Below are 10,073 nucleotides of genomic sequence, written 5' to 3' on the forward strand. Positions count from 1 at the left end.
CAGAAGTATAGTGAAGGACCGACAAAACTTATGCCAAGTAAGATTAGGCACTACATGCATATTGAAGAAAACAATACATACTTGTGTCCTGCTTGGTAGAAAACGAGCTGTGCATTGAGCGAATGATGTCCTGTAGCTGCTGTTTTTCTTTCATAACTTCGTCAAAGCGCCGCAGCCAGTTCTTCGCCTCAAGCTGAGCTCGCTTGAGCTCCGAGGCAGAAGTGAGTTCGTCGCTGCTGCTTTCAGACTGTATACAGACGTGCCGTCTTTTCCTTGAAACCTGTGCAACAAATGCACGATCTGTCACGAGAAACAAAACAGTGAACCTCCACATGCTCACATGGAAGCCCCAAAAATGGGAAAAGTACCTGGGAAGACGAAATGGCATCTTTTTTTTTTTTTTTTTGCCTGGGCCTGATGTTGCTGGAGAATGCCTTTGCAGGCTTCGTTTTTTTGCGGCTAACTGTGCTGCGGCCAGTCGGCTTTTGCTTCCCTGGAATAAAAGTTGGAATACGGAAAGGTTATTGAGTTGAGAATGAATGGGAGTGGGTGGTCGCGGAGGCGTAGAGGTCATCCGTGCTATCCATTTGCATGCAATGGGCATGTGTTTGAACTATGTTTCTTACCTAGCATAAGTACTCCCGGGGAGATGGAGTCAGCTGTTGCCGCATTTATTTTTTGTTTTTTATGACCTGATAAACGCAGCAACTTACTAAGTTTCGTACGCAGAAGAAAAGAACTTCCACCTTCATCTCCTGCTCTAGCGCAGAATATTACCTCGCAGGCGTCGTGAAATCACCCCCCCCCCCCCCCCCCACACACACACACACACCTTCCTACCCAAGACTCCGTTAGCAATTAACCGTGCAGTGCGCCACACAGCTATTGTGGTCTGCCACCGGCGCGACCGCCCGTCTCGCGGCCCGAAGACGACCGTCGTGATATGCGATCCGCGATCCGCGATCCGCATTCTTGAAGCTGGCCAACAAAATCGGCCGTCGTGAAATTGCCGTACTCGCTCGCCGGCATGCGCCCGTCTCGCGGCCCGACTTCTCACTTACTCCTCCGCGATACTAAGTTTAATCCAGGCACCGTTTCCTGCCCTTGCATATTATTTTCGCCACCCTCCGCTTTGTAAATTCTCATCTGTTTAACTACTCCTGCTGCGCCCTCATCCCTTGCCTACTTTTGTACCAGCTCAACTCCGCGAGCACCCGGTCGACGGTACGCTGTCGGCGCGCGTTGGCGAGCGAGTACGGCAATTTCGCAACGCCTGATTTCGCTGTCGAGCTTCACGAGCACGGCACGCATATCACGACGCCCGTCTTCGGGCCGCGAGACGGGCGGTAGCGACGGCGACAACCGGTGTGGCGAGCACGGTTGCTGGGAGGCGCACTGCACGGAATGAACGGAGTCTCGGTATGGGGGGGCGGGGAGGGGTGATTTCACGCGACGTTTGCGAGGCGCCAGCCGAATACGATATATATACATACACACACTGAGCTGCGCTTGAGTTGTATTTATTAACGTTTTGCTACTGCCCAACACTGATCGCATCACTTGAAAGCAATAAAACAGAGTAGACCGCAAAGATAAGATTTTGCAATTACCTGCCACCAGCAGCCCCTGCGCCGGGTATATATACCCGGCGCAGGGGCTGCTAATGCCAGGAAGTGCCAGACAACACGGGGCTATAGCCCCGTTTTTGTCTGGCACTTCCTCGTCTTTTCGGTGAATAGAATATACTTTGTTTTTGTCGAAATCATTTTCGTCGGCAGGCTGTAAGTCCTTGATGTCATCAACCGGAACTTCATAAGGCTCTTACGCGTATTCGTTCCAAAGACGAACGAGCTCGAACATCCTCGGCGTTCTAAAGCACGTTTTCCAATGACTCCCAAAGAACCACCACCAACTTGGATGGATTGAACATGCCTGTTTGAAACAAAATCTTACCAGAAACATTGGTACTGAGTAAATGATTATGATTTGCCGTAATTATAGTCGAGCGCTGAAGTGTTAAAAGCTACATTTATAATGTTTAAGCGTGATTACATATTATCAAAATTTATTATTATCATGAACACTTGCGATACCATGGTTGTCATAATGGCGCAGGCAGGTGTATTATAGGTATTACTGTGTGGTCGCACGACAAGAGGGATATTGGTGGACGCAGAATTGACTTCAGCGTTTTTACAACGAACACAGACACACACAAAACGCGTAAGCGTTATCTAGAACCCGGCGCTTGTGATGAGCCCCTGCCAATGTCAACGCTATTTGATATAAAGAAGAGAGTATGCAGCTCATGCAGACAGAACCCATCAAGCTTCAAATGCCGCCGCGAGCCAGGCGGCTACAAGTCACGATGTGTCAGCGTCTAAAGACAGGAGCGATGAAGTTGCCGGTCCTGCCGGCCATTCAGATACAGCACCCAGCTCACTGCAGTTTGCCCTCTTTACTCGTGGATGATGAATGGCCTGGCGATGATCTCGATGATTCCGAAAATGAATCTGAGACCGCCGTGGGTGATCACAATGAACAGCAATCCTCGACGGGCACTGACGCATTCAATTGTTCTCTCTTTCACTTAGAATTTGTGAAGCCTGTTGGGAATGGAACCTCATTGTCGGTGGGAGACGTGCTTGTTCTTGCAATGGACCTCGCTATGAAACATGGCTTGACCTGGGAAGCTATTGAAAACCTTTTAAGGTTTAGTGACGTGCTTTTGGGGCAACATGTGCTACCGGAGAGCAAATTTCTGTCCAGGAAGTTTTGTGGTGCTTCACCAGATGAAATGGAGTTCTATTTCTATTGCCCAGTCTGTGAAAGGCTGCTCGCGAAGAGTGGAGGAAGTTTATCTGAGCGTATCGTGGTGTCAGGCACATGTTGTGGCCAGCAGCACAACAGCCGCCGGTTGATGGCAAATGGGAATTTTTTGTTAGTCTCCCTCTGAAAAAGCAGCTGGCCAATCTCCTTGAAGACAGTACTGTGAGGGAGCAGCTCTTCAGGTCACTGAACGCTTCACAGCCACCCAGCAACACTGGCGTATCTCACATTATGGATGGTGCTATTTACAAGCAGCAAAGTGAAAAATTAAACTGCGAGAAACAAGACTTCACAGTACCTGTGAATACAGATGGAAGCCCAATTTTCAAGTCATCTAGCTAATCGATCTGGCCTGTACATTTGACGCTAAACGAGTTGCCACCACATTCGCGCTGGAGCAACATCATTTGTGCCCTACCTTGGTATGGAAGGAAGCAAGCACCAAAATATGACCCTACTGCTTCAGGCCTTTGCTGACAATGAAGGAGCTGTCAACAGAAGGAATATCGTAGTTTGCCAGTGGAAAACTGTTGCATTCACCTTGTGTCTGCACAGAACTTGGAAATTACTTACAAGAATTTATTTATAGTAAGGGATTGCATGAACGGAATTGCATTTTTTACTTGGAATTTTTCTGTTAAAACTTCATAAAGGCGTTTGTTTACAGATAATCCTCATTGTAATGCACACGAGGAAAGAAATCAAACTGAACTGTTTGCAATTCTGCGGTAAGAGGTTTTGTAACTGCTACCAAAAAAAGTTTACCATGACTTTCATTACAATTTTTCAAGCTGATATGCTATATTTTTTTGTAGGTCTACTGCATAGTCAATGTGGCAGCTGCTCCAGCGAGGGCCTCCATGCAAAATGTAATCAGTACAATGGATATTATGGCTGTTCATGGTGTCTGCACCCTGGAAAATACGTTGAAGGCACAGTGAGCACTCTCAAAATAATTTTGGTGGATTGCTAAAGAAAGCAATTTTGTGCAGGTTGTGTAACGATCCAGTGGGAGGAGTTTTCGACGACAGAACAGAGGATGGCATGCTGGATGACATGATAAGATCAGATAAGATAAAGTTTAATTGCCCTTTTATACATTGATTACATGAAAAGGGCTGAGGAAAAAAAACTGCCAAAGCAGCTTGACGAGCCCACCAGCCCCTTGGGTGCATGGCAGCAATGGGCAATTATACAGAAACGTTGTTGCTACACACACACACATACAAAAAGATAAAGTTTGCGTGACATCGCCACCGTACATTGCAGCCCGAAAAAAAAGGGAAAAAAGGGGGGGGGGTAAAAATATGCGCAAGAGCTGGCTTGACAGGCTGTGTCGATAATAGAGGTCACATATACGGAAAAACAAAGAAACGGCCGTATACACTCTTATCTTTGCACTGAGCGGCCTGTTTCAGGCTCAATCTGGCACAGGATGATTTAAAGTGCAGCACTTACAATTTGTAGGGTATAACAACAACAAAAACAAAAATCCGTAGATGTGTAAACGGTGAGTACAAGAAGAAAAATATACCAAATGATATGTCCTAACACGGGCATGTATTCTAAGCTCTCCTAGGAAATTTTAATGTCTGATCAACATTTTGTGCATGGAATTTATTTAAAAGACGCGGCAACATATTCGATACACTTTGTAAACCGTAACCCGTGCGACAAGTAGGCACCTGAAAGTGTTCCGGGTTTCGGCTGCATAAGCAGGTTTATTAACACATAGGCCGGCAAGTGTGCGTACATTATCATACCCCTTTTTTATCTCTTTAGTGTACGCGTCGATCAGCCTCACGTGGTACATGTCAAATATCTTTGTAATGTTATGCATTTCAAATAAATGAGCCGTGTGTGCCGTATAACCAACATTGTAAATTGAGCGGAACACTCTTTTCTGCAAAACAAAAATTTTGTGATTATTTACCATAGTTGTTCCCCAGACTAAGTGAGCGTAATTAAGATGAGACATGAATAAGGAATTATATAACAGCAATTTAACTTTAGTTGGTAGTAAGTAACGGTGCCGGCTCATGATTCCTGTAATTCGTGAAAGCTTGCAAACAACTTCATTAACATGTTCTTCCCAGGTTAAGCGGCTATTGAAGATTACACGTTGTGCGGCTGAGCACGAGGTCGCAGGGTCGATTCCCGGCCGCGGCGGCCACTTTTCTGATAGAGGCGAAAAGCAAAAACGCCCGTGTGTACGAGATTTCGGCGCACGATAAAGATCCCCAGGTGGTCAAAATTAATCCGGAGCCCTCCACTACGGCGTGCCTCATCACCTGGGTTGCGTCGGCGCGTTAAACTCTACAATCAATCAATCAATCAATCAATCAATCAATCAATCAATCAATCAATCAATCAATCAATCAATCAATCAATCAATCAATCAATCAGTCAATCAGTCAGTCAGTCAGTCAGTCAGTCAATCAATCAATCAATCAATCAATCAATCAATCAATCAATCAATCAATCAATCTATTGAAGATTACACCCAACACTAATTTTTACACAACTTCTATGGTGTCACGACCTAACCGTAGATGAGTAGGAATCACAACTGGTTTGTTTCGCTGTCGAAAAAACACTGCTTTTGAGTTTTGGGCGTTTATTTTTAGCATGTTAATTTCAGACCAATGTTGCGTGTTTTGTAGTGTGATGTAGGCTTCTTTAGTGGCATCCTCAACATAATTCGAAAAAAACAACAGAGTGACGTCATCTGCGATAGTATACATTTCGAATTGGTACCAAGATCTACAATATCAGTAATATACAACTGAAACAGAAGCGGCCCTAAAATACTACCTTGCGGCACACCTGTAAGAATTTTTTAAACTGATAAATGGTGATTTTTAATGCAAACATATTGTGTGCGATGAGAGAGGTATGATGCAAGAAGGCTTCGAACTGAACCCCTGAAACCGTATTTTTCTAGTTTAAGTAGAAGGCGACTACGGTTAATGGCGTCAAAGGCCTGCGAAAAATCAATGAAGACACCCAATACAAGTTTCTTTTCTTCGAAGCATCGCAAAATGCTTTCTTTTAGGTTTAGAAGAGCTACCTCTGTAGATTTGTGCTTAGAGAAACCAAATCGGGCGTTTGCAATTCAGTTATGTTTTTCACAAAAAGAATTCCTTCGAATTTTTATTACCTTTTCAATACCCTTCGAAAATACCCGGAGGACTGAAATTGGCCTGTAATTTGACGGGCATTTCGGCCCCCTTTCTTAAAGTTGCTGAAGACTGCTGCAACTCTAAATTGCACTATCAATGGTGTCAAAGGACCACCATCCCTGATTAACGTAGCTGGCTTCGACATAGTATGGAGTTTCCCACCAGATTACTTGCATAGCGTGCTTCTGGGTGTGTCCTGTCAACTCACCGACATGTTGTTTTTGGATACTGGGACTGATTATTAAATCGGGGCCTCACTTGCAGAAGTGGACAGTCGCTTCATCAGACAAAGGGCACATGCAAGCTTCAACCGAGCTCCAAGATCGCTGAAGCTTCGTAAATTCTCGAAGGCATCGGAATGGGAGTCATGTTTATTGCGCTACTGCCTTCCATGCTTGTAAGACATCTTGCCGGCGCAGTTCCTCAACCACTTTACGCTTTTTGTGTCAGCTGTATACCTCCTGTTGAAGAGCTACGTTTCCATGGAAGACATTGACCGAAGCAGAAAGCAGACCACGGAATTTGTGATTATGATGCAGTATCATTATGAAGGAGCAGAAATGATATCTAAGGTTCATACATTACTGCACATGCCCAAGAGTGTGTTTTTGCATGGGCCACTATGGGCCATTTCATGCTACGAGTTTGAAAATAATATGGGGAACTTATTAAAGCTAGTTTCTTCGCCAACTGGGGTCCCCTTTCAAATACTTTCGTGCATCCTCATGATGAACAACTTTCAAGAGTTGCTGGGTAGGGCTTCGGAAGATGCGAGAGTTGTGGCCTCAAAGGGAGCCCCGGCACAGGGGACCAAACTTCTTGGAAATCCTCAGCCACCTTCTCAGGTACTCGTGAACTGTGTCGAGGAAACTGCCGCAGATGTGGAACTAGTTCAAGAGTATGATCGGTTGTGTGTGGAAGGGTGTGTTGTGCACAGTAAACAGTACAAGCCCGGTTTAAAACGCGACTCGACTGCCGTGAAGGTGGGAGACAGTTATGCAAAAGTTGAGCATATTGTCAATGTTCTAAAAGTTGATGGGAGCTCAGTGGTGTTTATTGGGTCACATGAGCACGCATTTGAAGATCTGGAAGATGTCAGCCACATCAACAGAGCGCACAAATCCATGATGAAGCGCCTACACCTTGTGTCACGATCTGTTCGCCCATGTATACAGCTGAACCTAAAGGGCTCATTGATATTCGCGGAGCTGTGTAATCGCTATGGATCATTTTGAAAGAAGGTGTACCTTCTCAGTATACTCCCAATTCTGTATACCATATAAACCGAAGTATGGGTCGAGATTTTCCTCCCAAAAATGCACAAAAAGCCGCCCCCATTCTTACATAGCAGTAATTGCTCTGAGTTATACAGGTCTGATTTATAGGACATGACTACTGTGCATGCATTGCCGCCACTTTTGGTACTACCTGGCTCCACAGTTGGCTGTTGAGTATATGGAGTGGTTCGGAATTGCAGCTTTGGAAAATAGGCCGAAGCAGACGCAGTATGCGGTCATTCACAAGCAAGCCTTGGGAAGGAAACATTGATGCATTCAAACTGTGTACCATGCTGGACCAGTCTACAGAAGAATTGAGTGCGGAAACGTGTTGTCTCATAATGTAGCTCCTATGCTGTTGCAGATCAGCATTTTATTTTCAGTTAGTGAACTTGTACATACAGCAATAAATATTGTATACGAAAAATTCTGGGTGCTTTACCCATGAAATGTGGTTTATCTAGTTTAGTTTATTTTCTGCAGGCAAGGCAGCTATTGCATGATCCCCGAGGCATGTTAGATCTGTGTTTTGACCCTTTTCATAAATACCTTCTAAATGGTTATCTTGTTAACTTGAATTACAAATAAAATATGGCTAGAGCACTGAAACCTGCCCAACTGTTTACTGTACCTGAAACCCAGAACAGAATTCACTTGTTTTCAAATGTTGTGCCTCTGGCGAAATTTATAAATTAAAAATGCTGTATGGGAGCGTATTCAGCTTGAAAGTAAGTAGAAATCATTCAGTGGGTATATTGTAGACGATGACTTACAGCATAACTGTGATAAGAAACTGAAAGTTCTGCTAAAGGTAGTACGTAATAAAAAAGTATATATATATATATATATATATATATATATATATATATATATATATATATATATATATATATATATATATATATATATATATACAGAAAGATAGGGCAGCAGCCTACAACGCCAAAGGAGGCATAGCCCCTCATTTCCTTATTATATATATATATATATTTGTGTGTGTATGTGTGCGTCCCAGTAAACATAACATATTTAAAGGTTATTTCCCGGGCCTGAAAGAAGACAATGGGAAATCGTTATATAAAGGACTTTGGATATGACCTCAGCTCTAAATTATATAAAGTAGCATTGCTATCTAGATGGCACAGGGGGAACAAGTTCTAGACGTGGTGTCACTTGGGCGTTAGAGAGGTGTTGCTTTTTAGATGCGATGCATCTCTTTAACTCGCCTTGGCCCGCGTCGTTGTCGCGGCGTAGTCCGCATCCTCGGCGCGGCAGCTGTGCGCTCCGCCGCTCTCACCGCAGCGCCATCTGTGCGTCAGCGCGGTCAGCTCGCTCCCGTCGCCGTGCCAGCTGTGCGTTAGCGCGCAGCTTGCGCTCGCGCATGCGCTCGGTTAACACATGCTCATGCGCTGCTATGCGCTGCTCTCTCTCATTCCGCTGCATATAAACGCGGTAAGTGCGCCGCTCCGCTCAGTCGTTCCGCAGCCGGCGCTCCGATGACATCGTCCGATGATTTGAATAACGCAACGGCAACCCCCGATGCGTCGCATCTACCCCGTGGTTCCCCTCGCGGGAAGATGGTGTAAATTTTTTTGTGACCCGAGTGTTAGCAGTAGGTGCCTAACCACTATTTCAGAGCAAGTGGAATAAATGCAGGCCCTATTTTGAACCAAGTGGTGTCCGTCAGGGCAAGTGGTCCCACTTGCAGGCAAGTGGGACCACTTCACGTACCCCTATGAAATAAGTGGGACCACTTGACCTCCCACTTTGAACCAAGTGGGACCTGTGCAGAAATCACTTGCAGGAAAATGGGACCACTTCAGTGGGACCACTTTGAATACCGCTTCAAATTTTCGCCTGGGAATGCCAAATTGATCGCCGGAAGAGATCGGACGTGTCGGGGATGGGCTGGAAACCATGTCACAAAACGATCGGGAGTTTCGAGTCCCTTTACTTCTGTTAACACGGGATACTCTTGGACCCCCGCAGCTTTGTACTACCCGGAAGTACTACCAGGAAGTCGGTTGTGCAGCGCCCCCTAGGGCAGCGCAGTAGCCCCATCGTCTTTGAAAAGTTGCAAGGGTAGCTGCTTCGATTTCTGGAAAGCGTTACCTAATGAAGGGGACAAGAACAAGAAACGCTTTGTCTGACACAGGCAATGTGTGCATGTGTTCCCACTGCTGTCGGTGCTCAGCTTTGTTAGCAAAACTAAATTGCATGTAGGTGTGCGTCAGAACACTACCGATGAAAGCCCGTTTCTTCGCGTCGTTCTAGTACGGGAGTGAAGCTAACGAACGAAAAGCTAAGCGAAAGTCAGCCCAGGCACCACAAAACGAGAGTGCAACAAAGCACTCGAGTGCACGTCACGTTTCGCCCTCCAGCAACGTCAGCTTCGTGTCTCCTCGTGTAAACACCGGCTGCTACGTCACTCGGTCAAACGGCGGTAATCGACAGCCGCGGCCTCAATGCAACTGTCTTTCACACGGACTAACATATCATTTGCTTATTCAACTTATTACAAACGAGCGCGCGGCCCCTTGAAGCTTGAAGGTTATCATGCGAGCGCCCTCCCACAGGAGGCGACAAAAAACGAGCCAGCAAGACTGTTGTAAGATACGCCCAAAGGTGGCGCCACGCACCTTATTGAGAGCAGGAACGACCTCAAGCATGCGCAGTAAGCGCCCCACGAGTTCTCTCACCTCCATTTGGCGGTGCGCGCGTGGACTTCGAGCAGACGACACGTTCAATATCCGCCAATTCGTTTCTCCTTTCGCTTCATCCGTTT

General features: G+C 45.7%; 1 pseudogene; it reads left to right on the plus strand.

Annotated features, from left to right (window-relative positions):
* Positions 1–2,395: 2,395 nt before the first annotated feature.
* LOC144159467 (uncharacterized) lies at positions 2,396–7,246 on the plus strand (annotated as a pseudogene).
* Positions 7,247–10,073: the final 2,827 nt, after the last annotated feature.

Source organism: Haemaphysalis longicornis, unplaced genomic scaffold (genome assembly GCF_048455015.1).
Source record: "Haemaphysalis longicornis isolate Haplotype H1 unplaced genomic scaffold, Haemaphysalis longicornis Haplotype H1 scaffold_1, whole genome shotgun sequence".
Classification (NCBI taxonomy): domain Eukaryota; kingdom Metazoa; phylum Arthropoda; class Arachnida; order Ixodida; family Ixodidae; genus Haemaphysalis; species Haemaphysalis longicornis.